This window comes from Equus asinus, chromosome 3 (genome assembly GCF_041296235.1).
Source record: "Equus asinus isolate D_3611 breed Donkey chromosome 3, EquAss-T2T_v2, whole genome shotgun sequence".
Taxonomy (NCBI): Eukaryota; Metazoa; Chordata; class Mammalia; order Perissodactyla; family Equidae; genus Equus; species Equus asinus.
In genome coordinates this window covers 70,566,072-70,588,900 of record NC_091792.1, presented here as the reverse complement: position 1 = coordinate 70,588,900, position 22,829 = coordinate 70,566,072, and positions in this window count along the sequence as shown.

Sequence of the window (22,829 nt, the reverse complement as noted above, 5' to 3'; positions counted from 1 at the left end):
AGAGAAGCAGGCTGCGGACGGGGACAGGAAGCGTAGGGCTGGAGCTGGGGGTAGTCTGTCATCCCCTCACCCACTCCTCTCTATACAGCTCTAATCCAGGCTGCCCACTGCTCTCCTGGTGTTTCTGGCTGGGAAGAGAGCCCTGTTGCTGGTTCTCACCTTTTCTCCCTGCATCTAACTTTCCCAGCCTCAGCAAAGCAGGCTCCTCCTTACCTCTTCCATCTCATTTGTTTATTCCTTGCAATGACCGACGGAGATCAAGATGTGCATGCCCTTTAGAAAGATAAAGACACAGAGGCTCAGAAAAGTTAGGTAACTTATCAAAGACCACATTGTCTGCAAAATCCAGAGCCAGGATGTGAACGTGCATTTCCTGACTAAAAGATCAGTCCAGTGGCTCTTCCATTCTAGACGCTGTACCTGTAGTGCACTCTGGGAGGTCCTACTATGGGGCCTCATCTAAATTTGTCCCTCCAGACTGCTGCCAGAGCTCACAGTTGCCACTCCCTTTGTCTTGATAACATACTGCTTGCAGGTAAGCCTGGCCCGGACAGCGACTGGCCAAGGCCCTCACCAGGTAGACTGTCACCTCTCCCAGAGGAAGAAGCAAAGGCGTCTGGGTCTGCAAGCTCCACTTAGCAACAGCTGCTGCAGGGAGACCTGCAGTACGGGAAGCCCCTTGCTTGCCTGAACTTGTCCCTATTTCCTAAGCCCCAGGGGACAATGAACCCAGAGAGGAGGAAACTTCTGGGTGTGTGGATGTCTACGCACTACAGGGCTGCAGGAACAATAACCATGGGTTCTTCTAAACCTCAAGGACATGAGCGCTTCCCGTTGTGCGAGGTGCTGTGGGCCATCGGCGGGGGAAAGGGCGATCTCTTTAAACCTATCAAGCAAATCCAAGATTGAAAGACCACTATTGTTAAGGTATAAACTCTCTGCAATTGATCTATAGATTCAACATGATCACAATCAATCAAATCCAGGCAGGCTTTTTTTTTTTTAAGTAGAACTTGACAAGCTGGCTCTAAAATTTGTCTAGAAATACAAGGGGCCTAAAATAGCCGAAACAGTTTGGCAAAAGAATCAAGTTGGCTGGCTCACAGTACCTGATTTCAGGACTTGCTACACAGCCAGAGTCCTCCAGGCTGCACGGTGCTGAGTGAGGGTGGACGTCTACGTCACCCGTACACATGTGTCCAATTATTTTCAGCAGAGGAGGCAGGCATTTTGATGAATGAAAGGGAAGTCTTCTCAACAAATTGTGCTAGAACAGCTGGAACTACTACAGAAAAGCAAAAAGAAACAAGCCTTCATCCTCACCTCAACCACACAGAAAAGTTAACTTGAAATGGATTGCAAAACTAAACACAAAGCTATATTTAGTCTGTATAGAATTTTAGAAACGTCCATAGGAGAAAAGCTTCATGGCCTTGGATTAGGAAAATATTTCTTAGATAGCCACGAAAGCACAAACCATTGAAGGAATAATGTGGTAAATTGGACTTTATTAAAATTCAAAACTTTTGTTCTTTGAAAAATACTGTTAAGAAAAGATAAGCCACAGACCAGAAGAAAAATATGCATAATACGTATATCTGATAAGGAACTTTTATGCAAAATATATAGAGTTCTTACAACTTAATAATAAAACAACCCAATAAAAAAATTGTCAAAAGATTTCATAGACACCTTGCTAAAGAGAATATATGAATGTCTAATAAACACATGAAAAGATGCTCAACATCATTAGTTTACCAGGAAAACATAAATTAAAGCTAAAATGAGACATCGTTACACACTCATTCTAATGGCTGAAATGAAAAAGACTGATCACACCAAGTGTTGATGAGGACCTGGTCAACAGTCTCTCATGTAATGCTGGTAGAAACGTAAAATGGCACAACTACTTTGGAAAACAATTTGATAGTTTCTTGTAAAGTTAAACATATACTAACCATATGAGATACCAATTCCACACTTGGGTATCTGCCCAAGTCAAATGAAAACATATGTCCACACAAAGACTTGTACATGGATGTTCATAGTAGCTTTATTCATAACAGCTTCAAACGGAAACAGCACAAGTGAAGAATAAACAAATTGTGGTATACTTATGCCACATAATACTACCCAGAAATAAAACTAAGTGAGGTGATGACACACATGACAATGTGGATGAATCTTACCACATTCTGCTGTGTGAAATGAGCCAGACGTGAGCGAGCATCCACGGTAAGCTTCCACTCACAGGAAGCTCTACAAAGCACACTGTTGGATCGGGACGGAAAGCAGGTCAGGGCTGCCCAGGGCTGGGGACTGATTGCGCAGAGGCACACAGAAGTTTTGGGCACAATAGAAATATTCTGTATCTTTATTGTAGTGGTGGATACACAGACGTATACACGTGTGTGTGTGTATTGGTATTTTATGCTCACCAAACTGAACATCGAACTGAGTGCATTTTATAGTATGTAACTTGTACCTTAATAAAGTTGCTCTAAAAAGACAGCATATATCAATCTTCTCTCAGCTTGCTTGCTAATAACCATAATGGCCCCCACTGCACTTAGAATAAAGTCCAAACTCCTTCCCATGTTCAACAAGGCCTGCGTGGCCTGGTGTCATCTCTCGCCACTGTCCCCAAGCCCACTGTCCTCCAGGCACACTGGCCTGCAGTCGTTTCCCTCTTGTGCCTTCCCACGGCCCCCTCTGCCTAGAATGCTCTCTGCTCAGCTCCATAGTCTCTGCCTTCTGGCCCCACTCCCAACAGTTTCCTCTAAGCCTTCAGTCCCCAAGTTAAATGTGGTCCCTTATTATCTTTGCTGGGGACACTCTTTTCCTTCTCAGTCTTTATCACAATTTGTACGTGTGAATTAATGTGGTCTCCATTTCTCAAATGTTTTTCCTCCCTAGACCGTAAGATCGGAGTAGAACCTAGTCTGCTCCGTTCACCACTGAATCCCTGGCGTCTAGCAAAGTCCCTGGCACATAGCCGTTCAATAAGCATTTAATGGATAAACAGACGGTGAATGGATAAATCAATGAATCAGCACTTCTTCTTCAGGGAGGAAGTCCTTTGGGATGACTGAACTTGGTGAGGGCGGCATGCTGTGGAATAAAGGCCCAGCCTTGGGTATTAGGGCCTTGCTCTCTCACTGACGCACAGACCAGATCTGACTCAGTAGATCTGGGTTGGCCACCAGGAACCCTACCATCTCATAAGGGCCCCAGGGTAATTCTGATGCTTCAGAAGTCTGAGAATAACCAGACATACAGGTAAACACATATTCCTATAACAAAAGCACATGCACACATTTCTGAGTCAATTTTTGTTTCAAAAAATGGAATGCTCTTTTACTCATTTATCTGCATTGTGTTTTTCTCACTCAATAATCCCTTGTAGAAACCTATCCAAGTCACTTCGTGTAAAGAAGTAACACTTCTTTTTCTTTACTAATAGATACACAGTGGGATGTGGATCATGTGGCAGCCCCGGCTGCTGTGTACCAATATTTCTAGTTCCTTCCCTTCTTGGCACACAGGAGGATTGCACTTCCTGGCTCACCTGTGGCTGAATGGGGCCTGTGACTACTTTGACTTCTGGGCTGAAGCGTTTAATCATCTGATACAAGATTCTCCAGCACTCTGTTCCCTCTGGCACAGCAGCTGGCAATATTCAAGGGGCTGGTTGCTCCGTCAGCCTGGACTCCTGAACGACCATGTGGAACAGAGCCCCTTACTGGCTGGAATGGATGTATGGTTGAGCAAGCACCCCGTTTTTGTTTTAAACCACTGTAATTTCAGAAATTTTTATTCCACATCAACACCCAACCTAGCCTAATGGAAATATGTTGTTGCACCAAAATTTATTCAACCATTCTTTACTGATAGATGCTCATTTTGTTTCTAGTTTTTTCCCGCTGACAACAATACTCCAGTAAACATCCTTTTACATCTACTCTTTCACATGGGTATGAGCATACGGAGATAGAGAAAACTGTGCAATGATACATCATAGGTTAAAATGGGTTACACGGTTGTGTGGAGGAGGGCTTGTGGCTGAGGATTATTAGTATGGAAAGGGTTAGGGAGGGGGAGAAGGAACTAAGCAAAAAAAAGTTCACAATTCATATGAAAATTCATTCACATTTATGCAACTCTGTGAAAGTATAAATCTACATCTCTATCTAGTTCTACATAAACATATCTATATCTATCTATATTTGAAATTTTAAAAACTTAATTGCTTAGTTATTTCATAAAAGAAAGCTACCAGACCATGTGAGACTCTAATGAAAATGCAGATGTTGCCTGGGAGGATCAGATACTGGGGATTATCAAGCAAGACACATTCACAGATTAGTAAGTGCATGCTGACTGAAGGGAGGAAGACCAGCACTCAGGGCAGCCTGGCGTCGATGTGGTGGAGGAAAGGGAAGGAAGGGAACAAGGCTGGGATGCTCTTTGCTGATGGGCGAAAGCAGGGATTTCAGAGGGACAAGGAGCAACAGGAGAGCATTGGGAAGGCAGGCGAGGACTCCAGTAGGGCGGAACTAGCAGGACAAGTATACTGTGAGATCATCTGGTCTAGTTGAACTTTGTAAGGAGGTATTATGTTCTTTTCTGATTATCTCCAGAGGCTGGCACAATGCCTGTCCTGTCATAGTGAGAACCCCCAAACACTTGATGATCAAGAGAGAGAGAGCAAGGAAGTGACTTCGTTACATAGCTTATCAGCTGCAGAGCTGGGGCCCAGCTGCAGATGCAGGCTCATTTCAGCCCCAGGTTTTCCAAGAGGACTTCCAGGAGACGGCAGAGAGATAAGAAGAAGGAAGGGAAGGGAGGGAAGGAGGTTGGGAGGCAGATGGATCTCTCTCTCTCTCTGTCTCTCTCTCATCCCTCCCCCACCAACTACCTTCCCCTCCCACCAAAGGAGGTGTGTTTGGTGTGGCCCTCCTCTGGTGTTCCAGGTTGTATAACAGGAAAGACTCCCTACCTCTGGATGAACTCTGCACAAGGCCTTCAACAGCGGGAGCCTCTCAGCTCACTGCCCTGAGCACTGCAGTCTGTCAGTCACACTCTCCCACTGGCTGCCTCCATCTCAGTGGTCACTTCCACCAGGTCCTGGAGACTGATCACGTCAGGCACCCAGTGGGATCTGGCACGGTCACCCGTCCCCTCTTGGCTCAGCTTTCTGAAAGAGATTGGCCTATAATTCCAACGAAACTGATTATAAATATGTTGGTGAGGGAATAATTTTACTGTCTGTAGAGTCTGCTCTCCCTTTCCATGTGTATTTACCCCCAAAAGAGATCCTCAGTCTTAGGAGCCAAGAGTTATCTTCTCCACACCTGACTACATCCTGAAGGTAACATCTCCAGGACCGGCTATGCTAATTCATGAAATGTCAAGAACTGGACAAGGATTCAAAAGGGGCTTTAATAGAGGATCTGATAAACTCACGAATACCAAGGTATTAGGGCCTGATAACCCCTTAGCGTGTTACTTTCTGAAGCCGACTTCCAATATTATAGAGTGAAGGGAAGGAAGTGGACTCTGGCTCAATTTTCTGAACATGAATATGATGTCAGTGGATCAAAGAAACCATGTGATTAAGTATTAGATGATGTGGGATGTGGTAAATATAAAGGGAATTCAGGTTATTAAGAATTGAACTTGGATTCCATATCAAATGGGATGTTTTTAACTGAAAATAATAGATTACATGACTGAATGTGACTGAAAGATTGAGGGATTTTATTATATTATGTAACAAGAATTCCAGAGGATTTTAAAAAAAATATTAGTAGATTTTTTTCTGGGAAAGGTTCGCCCTGAGCTAACATCTGTTGCCAATATCTCTCTTTTTTCCTTTTTTTCCTCTCCTACACGGTTGTATATTCCAGTTGTAGGTCCTTGTAGTTCTTCTATGTGAGCTGCCACCACAGCATGGCTACTGACAGGTGAGTGGTGTGGTTCTGTGCCCAGGAACTGAACCCAGGCTGCCTAAGTGGAACACAGCAAACCTTAACTACTAGGCCATCAGCGCTGGCTCAAGAATTCCAGAGTTTGGTTAATTCAGCATCTGGAGATGTGCCCATATGATTGAAAGGTGGCTGTAGCTGTTCTATGTAATGTGCAAATATGACAGTCATTAACGAAATTGGAGGAAGCAGCGCTCTTCTCTCTCCCCATGCATCTTTCTCAGTGGGGAGAAACCTTTACAGAAGCCCTCTGTAGCATCAACATGGGCTCACTGCCATAACAAGTACCACCAAAATTTCAATGGCCAAACACCATGAAGGTTTATTTCTTGCTCATGTCATAGTCTGATTCAAGTTGACTGGGGTGGGGCGAATGCTCTACTCCATACAGATGCTCAAGGGCCCTGTCGCCTTCTATCTAGTGGTTCCAGTATCCTCCAGGGCTGCAGAATAATCTGCTGGATCCTCTGCATCTGGCCTGTGGATAGCAGGAGAGATGGCATGGAGAAGACACAGAAAGTGACATACCTCACTTCTGCTCACATTACATTAGTGAAAACTAGCTGTATGACCTCACCCAGATGCAAAGGCTGGGGAATGCAGTCTAATTCTGTGCCTGGAAGAAGAGGGGAATGTGGGTGTTGGTGAGCACCATCAGTCCCTGCCACACGACCCATCAGACGTCCTCTCGGTTCCCATTGGCCAGGAGTGAGTCACATACTCATGACCAAACCATCCGCTGCTGAGGGGAATGAGAATTATCAGATTGGCTTATGTGGTGCACAGAGCTTCAGGTGACCCCCAACAATCCCCACCTTCTGGTCTTCATGCCTTTGTATAATCCCCTCCCCTTGAGTATGGATGAGATGTGTGACTTTCTTCCAACCAATAGAATATGGCAAAGGTATGCGATGTCACTGCTTTATGGCAAAGGTGATAGAACGTTACTTTTATAATTATATTATATCACGTTATATAATACTCTGTCTCTAGAGCTTCTCTTTGCTGGTTTGATGAAGTAAGCTGCCGTGTTAAGGAAGTCAAAAGGCAAGAATCTGTGGGGAGCCTCTAGGAGCCAAGAGCAGCCTTGAGCCGATAGCCAATAAGGAACTGACGCGCTTTATTCTGCAGTTGCAAGGAAATGACTTCTGCCTACAACCTGAGCGAGCTTGGGAGCAGATTCTTCTCGAGCCAAGCTTCCAGATGAGAGTGCAGCCAGGCTGACTTCTTAATTGCAGCCTTGTGAGAGTCAGAGCAGAGGACCCAGCTAAGCCATTCATGCCAGGAATCCCGATCCACAGAAACTATGATATAATAAACACGTGTTATTTGAAGCCACTAAGTTTGTAGTAATTTGTAGTGCAGCGATAGAATATTGATCCAGCTTAGATCAATCACAGTTAACCACTGGAAGTAGAAGGAAGTCAAGTTATCTGACCCCCTCAAGAATAAGGGCCCAATCAAAACCAGGCCCTTCCTGGAAAGTCTACACACCATGGACAGTGATTGCATGGACTACATTCTACAAAAAGGGGTTAGACCATTTGGTGGCAAAGCCACATGTTGCAAAAGTCTCTGGAGAAAACATAAAAATAAATGTAGGATCTTATATATGGCATTTTAAGTTTTACTGGAAGTAGAGATAAGTTGCCTATAAAGTAGAAATGAGTATTATAAAGTTATAATTGGGTAGTGTAGGATAGTAGACATAGCATTTGTTAAGTCCCAGGCCTCTTTGAGAATCTCTTAAAATTCTGGACACTCTTCACTCAGGAGAAAGGTGTACTTGAATACCTACATGTAAAATTTTGCATACAACATTAGGAGAATAAGAGATCCCTTGAGGCCAATCCAGAGGTCCCGGGTTAGGAATATACTACATGAGGCTGAGTGACCTGGACTTCTGGGTCACGTAAGTGTGAGAGAGTGACATCAGGTGGCAGAGTCATACAGAAGAAGAAAATATTTTTAGAAAACCTCAGCTTGTCTTTATATGACAGAAAAACTTTTCAGAATGTGACCCAGGACTCACTCCAAAGACTTGGGGCTGGAAAGAGTGGAGAGAGCATCCAAAGCTGCGGGGCTGGCAGGCCGGCATGAAGACAGAGCCTTCTGGATTAGCCTAAACCGGGAAGCAGCTGGAAAGAACACCGAACAGCCAAGGAGGCTGAATGGAGGAAGGCCCATGACAGCACCAGGAAGAGGAGAAGATGAGAAAGCAGAGAGCAAGAAGTGGAGAAGCAAGAGATACACCCTCCAGGGAGATGAGAGCATTCCCACCTCTACCTGTCCTGTCACCTGTCCTGGGGTAAGAAAGTAGGAATAAAAAGGATGACTAGAAGCTGTGTTTCTGAGGGATCTTTGGCTTCTCCACAAGAATTGTTTAACTTTATTTTCAAATCAATGATAATATAAGCATTTTCCAGATCATAAGGATAACCACCTTATAACCAACTGCTGATTTCATTGCACACATTTGCCTTTGCTCTGTGATTGTGTCAGTAACAATTAGCACTACAATAATTGATGTGGTCTAGTGAGACAAGAACAGAGGGAAATTACAATCTAAATGGCTCACTCCTGCCAAGTGGAAACCAAACGACCTCATGGACTTTGGTGTATTAGTGGGAGAATTGAATCGTCACACGGCACGTGGAAGCAGAAGCAGGCCAAACACAAAGGACTTCTTGGATGTCTTCATGTCTTTGGGGGGGTGACTCAGTTTTAGCAAGAAATATCAACTGTAACATTGAATTAATTTTGTAAATTTGAATTGTTTGGATTCTGTAATTTTCTTTGTATTTAATTTGCGAATTCCTTTCGGTTTTGTGGCAGCCCTCAGGGCTGCTCACAGATATCCAGTTCTTCTTTCTTCATGGACACATGGCAGGATGGCACTTTGGGGGCCCTTCTGTTGAGTAGGACACATGATTAGTTCTGGCCAGTGAGTTGTAAGTGTGAAGTGATGGAGCCAAAGCATTTCATCGCACTATGATTCCCTCCAGGGCTCTCTTTGCCTCTAGCCACATTTGGGATTGGACTAAGAATCTCCTGTTGCGGCCCCAGTTTCTCTCCAGCTTTCTCTGTGCCTTCTCTGGGAGGCAAATCTGTAGGGACTGGATCACGGTCTCCCTCATACTCTAACTTCTGGTTGAGTTTTGTCAATGGGAAGTTCTGGCGGGGGAGCCCAGGGCAAGAGGAGAATGAGGTCAGACTTGTGAGTCCCCTAGCTTATTCTCCGCCAGGTCATGCTGGGTTGGCTGCACCCCTCCTGTAAGAGACTCTCTAGGTTCTGGGAGCTGCTTGCCCACCTTGTCCCTGCGGGGTATGTGTGGCTAGTCATCACTGGCCCTCCATACCACACTGTAACTTAGTGGTTTCCTCAACGTCTGCCTACACCTTTGTAAATCGTACAAACAAATAGTAGCTACAATGCTCCACAGCTTCGTCAGTGAGGGCATGCTCTTTGTTCCTTGCCAGTACTTGACTGACGCAGTGATGGCGGCTGCGGAATGCAGTCAGCTCCCCGCCGATCCGTGATGTCACACAGTGTGAGAAAACATAAATCTCTGTTGTTTATAGACACTAAGGTTTGGGAATTTTTGTTATTATAGCTATCCTGACTGAAACGGTTTTTATGATTATTCAAGAGATTAAGTATAATAAATTAGTACCTAGTTTTATGTTTGTAGCTATCTAAAAACTGTGAGTTATCACGGGAGGGGATCCACAGTAAATTTCGTTTCCTTAAAAGAGGCTGCGTATTTCTCATGATGAGAAACACTGGTAAGAGGTGCAGATTTTGAAGTCAGGCCATCTTGAACTGGTGTTCTGGTGCTGCAATTTACTTTAGACAAGACTTTTGAGCCACAGTTTCAGCATCTATAAAATAAAGGTAGCAGATCTAACTCACAGGAAAGTTGCATGGTTTAGGTCATGCGTGTAAAATGCTTAGCAGACGGCTTCACATTTAGTGTGCGCTCTACAAACAGTGGTCAGTATTAGTTCATTAATAATAGCTACGATCAAATTGTTAGCAACAATAACCTAAAGGATTAGAACCTAGAGAAGAAACATGTAGCATAACTGGGCAGGGGGAGAGAGAGGAAGGAGTAAGTTAGGCCAAGAAGGGGTTAGTAGTGGAAAAGGTAATCAGATAGAGGGGACAGCCTCCACCTCCAAAGTCAGGAGGCGGGGAAGACCTTTGGGGAAACCAGGGGATGGCCTGTGATAAGGCCAGTGATGGAGATTGGAGTCCATCATTCCCAGAGCTGGTTGGCTGAGGACAAAACTAGGATGTTGCTGGAGTATCTCTGTGGAGGGGCAAGCATGGGGTGTAGAGGGGAGACAGGCTTCCATTTTCACCTTCATCCCCACATCTTTGATCCAAGAACTTCAGAGAAGGCATCCTTGCAACTATCCTGAAAATATGCCATCCAGGCCAGTGCACGGTGCCTGCCTTTGTTGAAGCCTGACAGAGTGAGATGGCTCAAAGGCAGGCCATGTTGGGCGCTGCCAACGCCTTGGTCCTTCTAAGCATTGGAATTGTCACGCCTGCCAGATGGGATGTTGAGCAGTGTAAGGGTGACCTAGGGCTGGACTGGCCAAGCCTCCTGGGACTTGTTCTTTCTCTTTGATCCCTCAGAACTTCCCGGGGGGGATGTGCTTAGGAGCTGACTGTTTCCTCTAGGCTGAACCAGCTGGCAAAGAAGGAGGCACAAGCTCAGGTCTCCTGAGAATCTCTGCATCTCTCTAGCATCAGTCACACTAATAAAGCTTATCCATTGCCACAGGCTGAGGGAAATGCTGGCACCCACAGTCATTTTTATTATTAATGATGGTGGTAATAATAATAATAATGATAATGATAATAATAATGATAACGATAATAATAATTTCACAGCACTTTTATCAGCATAAGCTGCAAAGAGGAAATAGTGGATTCAACCAGCAAGTATGTCCTGCCCTCTCTTCTCTCAGAGCCCCACCCCCACCCCATACACATACACCACACCCCATACGCACTACGACCCACTGCTCCCCCATACGCAGTGCTCTTGCTTCACGGTAATAGTTCACATTTGCCTAAAGTTAAACTTTACAAAGCACAATTTCTACATTTAATCTTCTCAACAACACTGTGAAATTGTTGTCATTTTCCTCATTCTCTTGCCAGGCAACTGAGTCCCAGGGAGATTAAAGAAATTACTGAAATGATCAGAGAATGAGAAAGTGCTGATGCTGAAACACCCACCGCGGTCACGATCCCATGGGAGCAGGGCCAGGCTGGCGTCAGAGAAGGAAGCCCAAACCTGGGATGCCAGGCTGGGCCCGGTCAAGTGCCCAGCTACAAAGAGTGACTGCCCAGAGGGTGCCAATTCTGAGAAGTTGTGACCGGAAAGCAGAGTCAGAAGGGCTAACCAAAGTTGGAGGGGCATACAAGAAGGCCTGGTTGGAAGAGAAGGTGAGTTTGAAAAGCTAAAGCAAGAAGGCAATGAGACAAGCAGAGACTGAAAAGATCTAGGACTGTCAGAAGCCAGTGGGGAGCTTAAGGCTGAATTCACCCTGATGCCCTCTTGTTGGGATGGGGCTGGTTCTTAAAGAAACAGGATGTCACTGGACACTTTGACTCTAAATCCAGGCCATTCATCATCCGAAGATTCTTATCCTGAGGTTCACGTGCACACGTAGTTTTGTTTCTGTGTGTTTGCAGATGTGTGTTCTTTGGGGCAGACAGTTCATAGATTTTTATCAGATTCTCCGAGGGATTCTTGTTCTTTCCCACCTAAGCACCTGAACTGCCTTCACTGCCTGCCTCAGCTCCCTGCCCTGGCCCCTTTGATTCTGACATTTAATGTGCTGCCCAATCCCTTCTACTCCTGGAGGGTTTTCCACAGGCTACTCTCCCAGGTGATCTCCAATTAATTGATTATTTGAATGATTAATTGATTGACAGAAAACCTCTTTGGCATCTAAACCAGTACATCACAATAAATATATAAAATACTTAGGATATAATCTCAGCTCATAGACTTTAAGATCCGGGCTTAGGGACAAGACATAGCATGAGTTGCAGAGTAACAGACAGCACAAAAGTCAGTTGGTGAGATGCAGGCAAGTTGCCTATCAGAAAAGGAGAGATGAATGAGCTGTGGGTTATCGGAAGACCACGTGTGTTGGCTGCCGTGGAAGGGGAAAACCATGGCCTTGAAGCCAGATGACCTGGGTTTCAGTCCTAACTGCCAACTACTGCACACTCTTGGGAGAGTTGTTAGCATCTCTCATGTGTAAAATTCAGGATGGGAACCTCCCTTGGTGGGTATCGCTATCACTCCAATGGGGGATTATACAGATGCTAGGGGCGGAGGTGCCTGGCTCTACAGTCATCTGGATCTGAGCTACACAGGTATTTACTGAAAAAGTATGTGCTGTTTGGTTTTGCATAACTATGAATATTTCATAAGTTGAGTCAGACCTTATGTATTCTTTATCACTCAAAAGTGTGTTTGTATCGGTCCTTTGTGTTGATAAATGGAGCTCTGGTGAATCTATTTTCACTTACAAGACATGACCACACTTTATTTATACATGCTTCTGTTGGTTGATCTTGGGTTTTTTCCCCAATTCTTTGCTATTATAAATATTTCTGCTATAAACATACTTGCAGATATGCAAGAGTTTCTCCAGAAGTGGAACTGCTGCCTTATTGGGCAGAAAGCCAAATTATCTTTGAAGAGTTTGTACTAATATACACTCTGATCACCAGTATAAGAAAATTCCCTTTGCCCAGCCCATCCTTGATATTGTCAGACTCAAGTGCTTCTTTGTGCCATTTGATGGCACAAAGGGTGGGTTATTTTGATCTGTGTTTCTTTGACTAATGTGATTAAGTATCTTTATCATGCTTTTTCTTGTGACTGTACTAGTTTTCTTTCAGGTGAAATGCTTTATCCAACTTTCTATTTCTAACTTCTTTTGGTCTTTTTCTTATTGCTTCATAAAAGTTCTTTATATATCATGAATGCTAACCCTCTGTCAGTTTGTGTGTCAAATATCTTCTCATAGTTTTGGGCTTATTTTTATGGTCTTTTTGATGAACAGAATATCTTAATTATAATGCAGTCAATGTAATAACTTATGCTTTCTATAACATGTTTAAGAAAATCCTCCTTACCCTGAGGTCAAGAAGATATTCTCTGACATTTTCTTCAAAACATATAAAATTTTACCTTTTACATTTAGGAGCTTAACCTGTCTGGATTTAATTTTTGTGTGTGGTGTAAGGTAAGTTTACAATTTAATTTTTTTAATGGATAACCAAATGCCTCAGCACATCTTATTAAAACAATGTAATCTTTCTCCCACTGATCTGCAAAGTCATCTCTGTAAAAAGTTGACTTTCCATGTACACGTGGATCTGTCTAGTACTCTATTCTGTACACCAATATGTTAGTCTGTACCAGCTTTAATTAATTACTGTATTAATTAATTCCTCAAATTAATTACTAGAGATTTAATAGCAAGTTTCTGTATCTGGTAGAGAAAATCCTTGCCCTTTTTTTTTTTTTAGGAGTGTGTTTTCAATCTTGGCCTTTTGCTCTTCCTTGCTTACTGTCAAGTTCCAGTTAGAAATCTATAGATATTTTTATTAAAATTGCATTAAACCCATAGATCAATTTGAGGACACTAGAATCATTTTGAAATTTAATTTTCCTATTTATTAACATAGTATATTTATTTATTTTGGTCTAATTGAATGTCATTTAATACTATTGTTAAATTTTTTCCATAAAGACTCAGAAGTCTTTTGGTAGATTTATAACTAAAGAAATAAAAATAATGTGACAGTATAAATGTTTTAGCTTTTCTAACTCCTTTTTGCTAATATATAGAAATAAAATTTAATTTGTATATTGATCTTTTATCCAGCAACCCTGCTAAATTCTCTTTTTATAGAAATTGATTTGTAGATCCTTTTTGGTGTTCTATGTAGATAATATTGTCTTTGAACAAAGATAGCTTCTCTCCTTCATGTTTTAGATAGTCTTTCAGCAACGTAGATCATTTTCCCTCTTCTGCCCTCTTGCCTGTATCATAGGAGTCAGAAGCCTAGAAAGTACATTTATCGGAACGTCTACCAGCAGACTTTTCAACTAGTTTCCACCACTGAGAGGCAATATGTAAAGTTTAGAAGATGTAAGAGAGACCAAAGCCAAATCGATATTCTCCCGACAGCAGCAGGCTTGCGTGTGAGCTTTGGTAGGTGAGGTTCTGTACGGGCCTCCGACGAGGTGCTCCCCGAGGGCCAGCGGCAGTGTGAGCAGTCAGTAACTTTCTGGATTTTCTGTAACTTCCTGACTCCCTGAGAGCTACCTACCTACCACTGACAGCCTTCCTTGACCTTCATTCCTCTAGCCCCTTCTGTATTTTAGCACCTAAATTCCTTCTTGCTTGCAACACACAGAATGGTTTTTATTGATCAAATTCTGACTGGTTACATCATTTTGTATCAGAAATGGTTCCAGGAAACAGATCTTGAATGAGAGAAATCTTAGATTTATTTCGTGATCTGGTTTTATTCACAGACACTGATAACTCCTCTACTGGTGGAAAATGGGATGCTGGTACTTCACAGCCTGAAGTGGCAAAGGGATTATGAAATTTATCACCTGTAATTCTTGAAATAAATTACTATTTAAACTAACACTATGAAAGACCAAATAGCTGGCTACTGTAACAGACATTGATAGTAAATGAGCACGTCAAGGACAGTGGGGTTGGCTGAATACATATGACTGCCCTGAAAAGCTTAGAGAAAGAAAATGACAAGCTTGTTCCTTTAAATTCTCACTTAAGCTAATATCGGGAAACCAGACGTTTCTGTAATTGCACTAAAATAATATCTCATCAATCCTAGCTGTATAACAAATGCACCTGAAAATTAGCTGTGAAACTTGACCTTGTAGGGTGTAGAATTACAGTAGAAATTGAATTCATGGCTTTCTAATATCTCTTATGTAAAAGGGAGGGAACTGATTGAGAAAGAATCAAACCTGAGAATTGGAAAGGGGACATTTTGGTCAATTTGGATAAATTTAAGTACAATGATGCTTTCTGCCTTAAAAAATTTCACTTTCCATCAGAAGCAGCCCATCTTTCTCTAGCCCAAAAAACACTATCCATCCTTGCTTAAAAACCAGGTAAAGATCTCACCTGAAGTAGTTACCTTACCTGGGGATATTGATTTTCCTCAAGACTTACCCCCACCACTCCTCCTTGCTTATAGAACTCAGGGCATGAGCATATATTGTTATTCTACATGCTGAAAGAATTTCGAGATTGGGGCAATTCACATCAAAAGAAACCAGAACATGTATAGGAATAATTTCTAAGAGTGCTAAATCAGGTAAAAGAAAAAATCACAGTGTAAGGTTGGGTCAAATTTATTAGCATGGACGTACTTAGCAGAGAGTCTGGATTTGCTGTGTTAACTGGAACAGCTGAGTACTGTTCTAACAGTGTGCTGGGGAGGGTGAGTGCAAACTGAAATCCGCAGAACCACCGCAGTGGAAAGACAGGACTTCTTTGGTATAAGGTAGAGGCAGAAATCTAGGCTCTTAAAAACATAGGGAAATTGTGATGGATTTATCACATGTGACTTTAACTCATCCTCCCTATTCTGTCTTGTGGAGGCTCAGAGGATGCTTCCTTCACAAAAGAAACCTGAGAAAAAGATTGGTGAAGGGGACGCCAGCGTCCTTGGCGAGCTCTGTAGTAGCTGTCCTCTGTGGAAAGGTCTGATGGTGGTAGATGCCTCCCTAATTTCAAGGGAGATGATGATATTCTGGAGCGGTAGAGGCTGAGTGGCAGCTCTTAACTAATGAAGACACAATGGGCACATTTACTGAAAAAGTGTAACATGGTCAGAATGGTCATCACATGCTAGACCCATGGGGGTCTTTGGTGGAAACTAATTCATTATCATTTCTTTAGGATTGAAAGGAATGATTTACGTGATATGGACAAATAAAAAATTTCCAAGCCTTATAAACCAAATTCGGGTGCTAAAGATTGTGGCTTTTCACCCAGTCCCAAGGTCTGTCACAGTTCACAGACTCAGAGTCTCTGCATTAAAGGCGAGAGCAGGCGTCCCGAAGGAAGGATTCTGTACCCCTGGTACGAGTAGGCAGCATTGCAAATCTTTTTGCTTAACCTTCTCTCAGAGACCTATAGTCAGTTCCAGGTGCCTGTGCGCAGAGGAAAGGGAACTGTCCAGACTGCAGAGATCACCAGATATTCTCTAAGGGCAGAGACCAACCCTAGAAAGCTCCAAACATCACTATGGCCCACCAGTTAGGGCGAGGACTCCTGAGATCAGAGGGCCTGCCACCGCCCCACATCTTTAATCGAGGTGAGCTCCTTCAGGGTCTTTGCTTCTGTGAGGATTTCTAACTCAGCTTCCCCCGGCCCTTTGTACAGGTCCACATTGTGTCTCTTTCACCAGCACAACTGTGGAAATAGAAGCCCCGAGTCACCGGGCATTGAAGCCAAAGAGAGTCCCTGGCTTCAGCATAGCTCAAGTCTCCAGATTTGGGTTTTCACTTCATATTTTCAGTTCTGAGGACTTTGCTTACTTTCTTGATAACTCAGTGCATGCATTTAAAAATACGGCTTGTTTTCTCAATTTTATCAGCACTTCTAGGTGTTTTATATGAGGGTGGTTATGTTATCCAGCTTGCCATATTGCTGGAAACAGCATTCTTTGTCATAGTATCCACAGTACTTAGCACATTTGATTTTGTGCTATAAGCAGATACATAGATGTGTTTCCATCCCACTGGATGTTGAGTTCCTTGCAGTCAGGGACCACGTTATTTGGCTTCGCATGAGTGCAGTTCAGCAAACGCATAATGAATGCTTACTCTGTGCTATGCTTTGTGCTGGGTACTAGGGAGCCAGCATGAAGTTCTTGTATTTGGTGTTTAGACAAGAACAACTCTCTGGCCAGCACTCTTTGTTCTAGCTGGACCGGTCTCTCCTGGGTGCTGAAACATCCCATGTTCACTCTGTGGTTTTGCCTTTGCTGTTTTCCCGTCTGGAATACTTTCTCCACCCTCTTCCAGCCTCCACCCACCTGCTTCTGAAGGGTGTTAAGCCCCATCTTCTCCATGAATCTTACTCTGTATTGAGTAACAGAGATCCTCTGTCCCTTCTCTGACCTTTTATATGCTGTTTGTGATGATCAAGTGAAGATTTGAGTGCTTGTTTCCTCATGTGGTTTCGCATCACCATCCTCCCTCTCGCCAACCCCCCACCGGACTTCCAGCCCCTTGAAGATGAAGGCTGAATCTTCTATCTCCCTTGTACTCTCCACGGCTCATTGCACAAGCATTGGCTACATGGGAAGTGCTCAATAAATATTGAATAATTGAAGAGGAACTCAATAAACAACGATTGCTTAATTGATTAGCTCCACCAATAAATCTTGCTTTGAACAGAGGCAGAGCCATGAAGATACTCAAAAGGCAGGCTGGGTCACTGTGACTCTGGGCAGTGAAGCTCTGTGACAGTCACACCTGTGGGGAGAGGGCTGGAGAGTTGTCCCATCCTGACTCCGGCAGGTCTCAGAGCCGCTGAGAGTGCCGGCGTCTGAGTCCAGTCCCGGTTCCACTGCTTCCCAAACATTTGAACGTGGGCGAGCTGCTTCACCTCTCTGAGCCGCAGCTGCCTTCTCTGTGAGGGGGGAAGATGTAGCGCCTGCCTCTCGTGGTCGCTGTGAGGAGGCCACGAGGATGACTCACACGAAGCGTTGAGTACACTGCCTGGTCCATTAGAAATGCTCCATAAATGTCCATCGATTTTAGCTACTGATTGATCTTAAGGAGCGGCTTGAGAAAGACACTACGCAGAAACTTTCATTTTGTCCTGGTAATACCTTCCACGTTCACGGTTTAAACATTGTGCCATTTTAATCTCAGAATAATGTTCTTGTGAGGTAGTCAAGAACTGAAGTAACTTGTGCAAGTGAGTGAGCAGTAAGCTCATGTGGACTCTTGTCAGCTCCTACGCCGGATCCCTCCCCTCCCAGGCCTGTACGGTGGGAGGGCCCAGGGAGGAAATGGCGGGCGTTTGTTCATGCGTCCCACCATTCTGCAAATACATATTAGGAACCTATTGGGTACCAGGCACCCATGCCGGACACCAGTTTTATGGTTGTGAATTAGGCGTACAGGTTTCTGCTTAGAGTCTAAAGGCACAAAGAGAGTGACGGGCCCTTATGCATCATTGAAGGGGTGCTGCCAGGAGCATTGGAGCACATAGCCAGAGCCCCTCACCCCATCTGCAGAGGAGGGGCTATCAGGAAAAGCTTCCTTGAGGAAGCGACATTTGGGATGAGACCAAATAGATGAGATGAAGGTGACATTTTTATCCCCCACAGCAGCTGGCATTTGAGTGGAAGATGGGGAAGACAGAGTCTCCGTGGCTACATTCAGACCAAGGCCTGCTGGGACTGAAGAGGGGCTGTGCCTCCTCTGAGGCAGAATCAGGACATCAGAGCACAAAGCAGCACCTTCGCTCAAGGTCTCTGAGTCCTTTCTCTCTCTTTCCCATATCACCCAGCTGCCTCCTGGGAGAGAGAGCACAGAAAGCCGTTGTCTCCCCAGTCTGTGTTTTATGGGGGAGGGAAAGAGAGAACGTGACTTCCTAGATCTCTTACTCAGGATGGAGCATTGTCATGGAAACCACCTTTTCCCCTGGGATTGCTTGGACTGGCAGGAAGTGGCAGCCAGAGCTGGGGACAATGGCTGGAGAGGTCATGAAAAGCCACGAGAGGTATTTCTCACCAGGCAGCTTCCTCCACAATTTAGCACTCGCAGCCGTGTACCCCCAGCAACCCACACCCACCCTCTCTCCACACAAACCCCTCCCTCAGTGGGACCCACTTATCTTTCCACTTCTAAACTAGACTGAAAGAGAAACATTGCAAGCCACGTGTCTATAGCATTTCACTTACATTTGTCTCATTTAATCCTCTCAACAATCCTGGAAGTCATTCACTTATTCACTCAAGAAATATGTATCAAGAACCAACAATATCCCAAGCATAAGCTTTATTACGCTATTCTCATTTTATGAATGAGGAAATTGAGCCTGAGAAAAGTAAGTGACCTTCCTTGGGTCACATGTTGAGTAAATGAGCAAATGGTAGATCTCAAGTCAGCCAACCTGCCTTTAAACCAAATACTTTTTCTGCCATGACTCGAAGGCTTTGGGTTGTTCTACTTGGGAGCACGTATAAGGAAAGAATAAATCCTGGGCGTGAAAGCAAACAGCGGCTGAGTGATTACCTCACAGAATTCATCAGCAAATTTCATTCCTTTCCTATCCAGGCTGCTTAAACCAAACACCAAACAAAACAAAAGTGTTAAGGCATTTGTCTTTTCTTCAACACTTACTCCTGTCTCCCTTTCCAAGAAAGTCTCTAATGCTTACTTACACGGAGATATAAGTGACCAAAAAATAGCTTAAAATGCTACCCCATCCATTGACAGAATTGTAAGCCAGTCCTGCAGGGCTGGGGCTGAAACCATACCATTACTGGGCCCACAGGGAGGTCTGTTTTTGCAAAGTTAGCTCTCATGGAAAGCACCTGTTCAGTCTTAGACAGGGCGGAAATGCGCAGGGAGGGGAGAAATGCATATCCCGTATGCCATTGGCGTGTTGGAAGAGGGAGAAAGTGAAAGATTTTGAACACAGTCATGTCAGAAAGCCAGCCAGAGAAACTGACTTTGGGGATTAAGGGTGACTATGTTGTCACATTCACTCTCTCCTTTTCCACCACTCCTCTGTGTGTGTGTGTGTGTGCGCGCACGCGTGTGCATGCACACGTGAGGAAAATTGTTAGGAAAGCAGCAGGCAGAGCTACGACGGAATCAGAGGTAACGCTTCCCTCACACTCGCTCCCACACAGGAGCATGGTCCCAGAGTTTAATCTGCCACTTCCTGATTGCGTGTTTTGGGGCAAATTATTCTTTGAGCCACAATTTTCTCATCTGCAAAATGAGTGTAATACCAGCCTTGCAGAGTCGTTGTGAGAACCCAAGGAAATGGACCACATGTGACAGACAGGAGCAGCCTGGAGTAAGGGAGGATTAGGATGAAAGGACCTCTGCTCTCAGGCTTCTAAACTCTTAACTACGTGACCACCAGAATTTCACCACTCCTCCAGAGCCTCATCTCCCTCACTTTCCAGAGGAGAAAAGTGACAAGCGTGTGCCTCGTCTGAATGAAAGTCAATAACGTGTAAAACTTACCATGCTGTTAAAGCACTAAGTCTTATTCAGACAGAAAGGTTGCCTCTGTCCTAAGGGGGCATTGTGCTTCGGTGAATACCTGCAATCAAGGTTCTCCTGGGCTCCAGCCTGTCCCACCAGTGCCCGCACTCACTGGGAGGGTACAAAGGAGCGGAAGATGTGAGCCCTGCCTGACCCTAGAGTAGCCCCAAGGTGACGGTAACAGGATATGCTGGCAGTTTGAGACTATACGCTCTTGCTCTTGGTGGCAGGTTAGGGTGAGGAGAAGGTATGAGATATGGGAAAGGACAAGACCAGTGGGAGGGCTGCATGGTGGACCTGAGTCTTTGACGGGCAGGTTGGGTGTCCTGGCCTGAATGCCTCCCAAAGCAGACAAGGATTGGGAGAAAGTAGTTTGCTTGGGAGACGTTCCCAGGAAGAACAATGGAGGGAGTGGGAATGGGAGACAGGGACGGCAGCAAGGCCAACAAAGGGTGAATTACTGTGCAGGTCACCATCAGGCAAAACTGGGGCTCCACCCTGCTGGGGCCTCCTGGGAAACCCAGGAGGGAAACCCAGGGTCAGGAAGTTGTGGTGCGTACCCACCAATTCCCATCCCCACAAATTAGGCATCGCTCTAGATGTTAACTCCCCACACACTTCCCACTTCTGAGCCAAGTGTGTTCCCTTGGCCAGAGAAACTTCTCAGGCAGAGACACAGAAAGCTAAGAAGACTGGTGGGCAGGTGGGCCGAGGGGATATGGGTGGGATGCCAACAGCACCTGCTGGCTTTGGGAGAGAGGAGCCGGGGCACTGCAGGATGAAGGGACAGCATAAGCAATGGCAGGGGAGAGGAGAGAGCCCCGTCCCAGGGAACCTGTGGTCACTGTCTGGAAACCCAAGGTGAAGAGGTGTAGTCTGACACAGTGTGTATTTACAGGTCAGAGGTGTTCACGGTTACCTCCGGCTACCTGTTCTTCCTGGCAGACCTAGAGGTCCAGGCCCACAGCTCACGGTGGAACGGAACAGGAAGTGCCACCCCACAGCTGTGGCCCCTTCTGCTGATGATGGGGGAGGGGTGGGGCCCCATGCTGTAATGGAGACGTGGCTCAGTGGGTGGGTTCCTGCAAGCAGACAGACAGAGATACACATGGGCTGGGAGCAAGAAAGGTGCAGGTCTTCCGGCACAAAGTGTTGGCCCCCAGCAACGATCCTGGCCGGGCATAGAGAGCTGCTGAAACGCCCTGCCTGGCCACCACCTTGAACAGTGGCCCTGTCACCCCTCCCCTCACCTGGTCTCCCAGCTCAGTTCTGCTCCTCTTGTATAGCTGGGGGAGAGGGACACAGTGCACATGATGTCCCAGATAAACCCATTCAAATAGCATTTACTGATAGCACGGCGCGTGCCAGGCCCTGCTCTAGGCTCGCTCATTTGTACCATCGTTTTTAAAACATTGCTCACTTATTTTCCTTAATAACCCTTTGGGGTAGAGTCCTCATTTGACAGATGAGGTAAAGGAGGCCCAGAGAGATGAAGCGACCAGTTCAAGGTCACTTGGCTGCTGACAGGGGAAACCTCTACTTGCACAAGTCCAGTGTGCTCTGTATGAGCTCACAGCAGGGCCTGCCTGAGGTGAGGCGAGAGAGGCGCTGGGGGCAAGATTTAAAGAGGAGAGGAGGAGTGAGGGCAGGTCCGCACTGAGACTCGGTGCCTCCTTCATACCTGTGTCCCAGGCTCCTGTGTGGCCTCGCGCTGACCCTGGCCCTCAAAGCCACCTGCTGCTTGAAGGGGTGTCAGACTGGCTCCCATGGGGACAGGAGAGTGCTGTCCTCCACTCACAAGGTGCTGCAGTCTCGACAGTCAGCGATGGGGGACAAGAATTGAACATTTGTTAGAAATGCAGTCCCATTAGCTTTACCTTTGTGGCCACTGCTATAGCGTCATTTGTGACCTCAACAGAGGCTTCTGCACCACCACATGGCTTTTCTTCCTACTTGCCCAGTGCTTGGAGCTATATCATCATTCACTTATTCATTCATGTATTCATTCATTTTCATCGTTCCTCTCCACATCAGCTCAGTGGACAACTACTGTAAGCCAGGCGTTACGGCGGGCAGTGGGGGTACCCGGGTGAGGAAGGCACACGGGGTTCCTCCTCCCTGGCTCCAGTGAGGAAGGCAAACTGCAGCATGGCAAGGAGAAGTAATCAGAAGACTGCTCCCAACAAGCCAGCAAGGGGAGGAGCGTGGCTGCAGACCCGCTCTGGGCTGGGGGAGGGCCTCCGAGGAAGCTGCGGCCCGGCCAGAACTCCGTGGCCGCTTGAGGTCCTCACTTAAGGTCTCGGAGTGACATTTTCAGAAACTTGCTTCCATGGACGGTTTCTGACATGGTGCAGAAATATTGCCTCGTAGCCTTCTAGAATGATAGGCTTACAATACAACTGTCCAGAGATAATCTAGAATTTCTAGTCCAACTTGTTATTTTCTTTTTTGACAGGCTAAGGCCTTTACTCAAGGACTCAAACCACATCGCAAGTGAATGGCCAAG